General features: G+C 32.1%; 1 long non-coding RNA gene across 1 annotated transcript; it reads right to left on the bottom strand.

Annotated features, from left to right (window-relative positions):
- Positions 1 to 581: 581 nt before the first annotated feature.
- Positions 582 to 2,972, bottom strand: LOC140988868 (uncharacterized). The gene is made up of 6 exons (XR_012177381.1): positions 2,519 to 2,972; positions 2,227 to 2,439; positions 1,701 to 1,793; positions 1,506 to 1,611; positions 1,143 to 1,406; positions 582 to 1,038 (listed from the first exon to the last, which is right to left on the bottom strand). It is a non-coding gene; the product is annotated as an uncharacterized lncRNA (long non-coding RNA).
- Between the last annotated feature and the right edge of the window lie 303 nt (positions 2,973 to 3,275).

A 3,275-nucleotide genomic window follows, 5' to 3' on the forward strand; every position in this document is an offset into this window, starting at 1 on the left:
TGTTAAATTCGATGAAAATTTAAGTTAATATCAAAGTTATCTAGTTGGAACGAAAATTTTCGAGCTTAGTTTGAGTTAATCTCCAAGTTCGTATTACTTACTTGATTTTCTTCGGATCGTAAAACCCCGTGTTCTCACACTGCGAATAATTGTATCTATAGCTCGCATTATACGTCGTTGATACAAGCATCAACAGTGTACATCGCACGTTGTGGATAAGAACATCAACGGCGTATGTTTGCACGCCGTTGAAAGAAAATCTGTAAAAAAAAAAATTCGATTTCTTCTGCCTAGCGCTTAGGCGCTTCTGGATCAGCGCCGCGGCGCTTGGAACGTGGAAAAACTCGATTTTTCACATAAACGAGAAATCAATTTTGTATAATAAGTATAATCCACACACAAAATTAATAAAAGTCATTCTTTTTCATCATATTTACCAAAACAGAAAGTCTCAAGATACAAAATCTGTCACAAAATAGTTAGAACATAGCAAAAATTAAATTTTCAATTCACGAAAATATGTAGAATCTATATCAATCACACAATACTACAAATTTAAATAACTATGCGACCATGCTTCCTATTGCGTCATCTAGAAACTGCATTTCATCATTTGGTCGAATTAGATCCACCTTCTCTACCAAAATCTTATCAACCCAAACTTTCCAACAAGATCTACCAAGAACAACATCATGCACTTTTGTGTTTGGATCTGTAGATGCAATTCGACCTTCTGCAACAACTAATCCATCAACAGACTAATGAAGCAACTTACATTTACTATTAGCACATATATCTCAACAACTCACATTCTTCAAATTTGACGGCAAAGAAACAATACAAATTTGTTAATTTTACAATTCTTATTTTGTAAAAATCTTGTAGTTTAGAAACACATAATTTTAAGATAGTTACCTAAGCTGTAGCAAGATGTTTTTTAACATTATCAAAATCACAAATTTTCTTTGCACCAATATTGATATCACTATTGCTACCAACTTCATTCCCAATACCGCTAACAATGCCACCACTAGCAACCTAAGTTTACAAACAAATTGTGTCAAGCATGTCTTCATGATAATCAAAAAGCTTTTAAGTGTGCAATATATCAAACTGATTTTGTATGTTATTTAATTACTAACGTGTCATTGTTGATTTTGTTGTCTCATACTTTGTAAAAACATGGACTTCATTTCTTGAATTTCTTGTTGAAGGTTATGCACCATATCTTGAAGTTGTTTAACAGTGCCATTTTGCTGTACATAAGCTCCAACTTTTGATGGTGTAACTCCAAAGCTCATCCCACGCACTCTACCTCGAGTTTTCTTGCCAAACACAAGGCTAATTGCATCATTAGCAACGTTAGTTGTGTTTTGAGATTCAGGTGGACATTCTTGTATTTGTTTCTGCAAATAACAAAGATAATTTCTGAGAAAAAAACAAATTTAGGTTTGTCATTTTTTTCTTAGGATCTTATGCAAATAAAAAAGACATAATTCTATTACCATTTTTTCTCCAACAGCTTGAGTAATAGGTTCTCCATTTTTTTGGTTGTTCCCTTCAATCCAAACTTGTGATCTTGTATTTTTTTTCTCCCTGAGTTGTCTTCTCCTTAAATATAGAAATATATAAATTCAAAAGATGTATATATATACCATTACTTGTTACTTAAATTAGAAAATTTAAAAAAATATATTAACCATAATGTGAGTCAAACGAGCATAACCTCTCCGGCACATTGTGTGAATGTGGTCTTGTTTTTCCCTCATTTCTCTAAATTTTGCACTCTTTTCCTGAGATATAACATAACCAATATATTAATTACAAGTATTAACAAGTGAATTGCAACAAAAAGAAGCAATGTAACCCCGAGCTAGAGTAACAATCATGATAAGTTGCTAACCTATAATGGTGGAATCATTACAAATGTAGATATTAAATATAGATATTGGGCTAGGGCAAAGAAGCAGAAAGAACAAATAAATACAGAGATGACGCAATAGGTTAGCAATAAACATTATATATGCGGTTATCGCATATATATCTAACAAGCATTATATTCCATTATCAATTACATCTAGATCATGATATGCTAATAAATATAATTTGACACCTAAAAGAAAAGTGAATTACTACTTACTTGAAAGGTAGGTATTCTTGCATGGAAGAGGATTACCACAATCGAATATTGTTTCATACCCATAAGAAAAGTGAACTAATACTTACTTGAAAGGTACGTGATAGTGTCCTCTTTACAAACAAGTCCCACTGATTTTGGTCCATAAATTCGGGCTTCAAAAGACTGAGATTTCGTGAAGCCACTCGACTTGTATTAGCTTCTCGTACAAGTATTTGAAGTTTGAATTTTCTATCACGCCACAATTTAGCTAACTTTTGAAAAATTGGTTTTTTTTCTCAATCCTCAACTTTATAATTCATCTGTATATAGAAACATGAAAATATTTCTACAACTTAAAATAAAAATTGAAATGAAAAATGAAGTGACTGAAGATATTACCTGAAGACAACTCCACATCCATCTTTCACTTCTTCATCTATGTCATTCCATCCATCCAATGTATATGGCACAAATTCCATTATCATGCAACCTAGAAAAGAAGCGTATGTAACTGAATTATCTCCAATCGGTTGTCCTAACTCATTACGCTCCACCTCTTTGCGCTTGTCTTGACCACTAATCATTTTCAACTTTGATGCTCCGCGACCTTTTTTCTTATCAGGTTTGTTGTCATCAATCAGTTCTTGATCTTGAAAATCTTGGGATGAATTAGCTGAATTGTTAGTGTTCATTCCTGGAAACCTACTAGCTACGTGTTCCTGTAAAATAACAAAAAGAGCTATTGAAATGTATAAGTGTACTTTATTAAAATAAACAACGATGTAAAATATAAGATAATATCACTTGAATTTCATCTGCAGATGCTTTGCTACGTTTTTTGCCCATTTTACTTATCTTTTCAATGCTATGTAATGAACCAATCAAATATGTTGTATGACATGATACATAGCTAAAAATAAACAAAACAAACAAATTTATTGCAACAGTAAGTAAAGAGTTGTATAACTTACAAAGAACATATATCAATCAAAATAAATAACTATAAAATCTACAACTGAAAATTTCAGTCATGTCTCAGTAACATCAATTCCATCACACTCATTCCTTGCATATGGTTATTTCTCAGTAATGTTAATTTCAAGTCGGTACACACCAAGAGGTGTTGATGACGTATATGCGTCCTCTTCAACCACAT

The sequence above is a fragment of the Primulina huaijiensis genome, chromosome 11, assembly GCF_012295235.1.
Source record: "Primulina huaijiensis isolate GDHJ02 chromosome 11, ASM1229523v2, whole genome shotgun sequence".
Classification (NCBI taxonomy): Eukaryota; Viridiplantae; Streptophyta; class Magnoliopsida; order Lamiales; family Gesneriaceae; genus Primulina; species Primulina huaijiensis.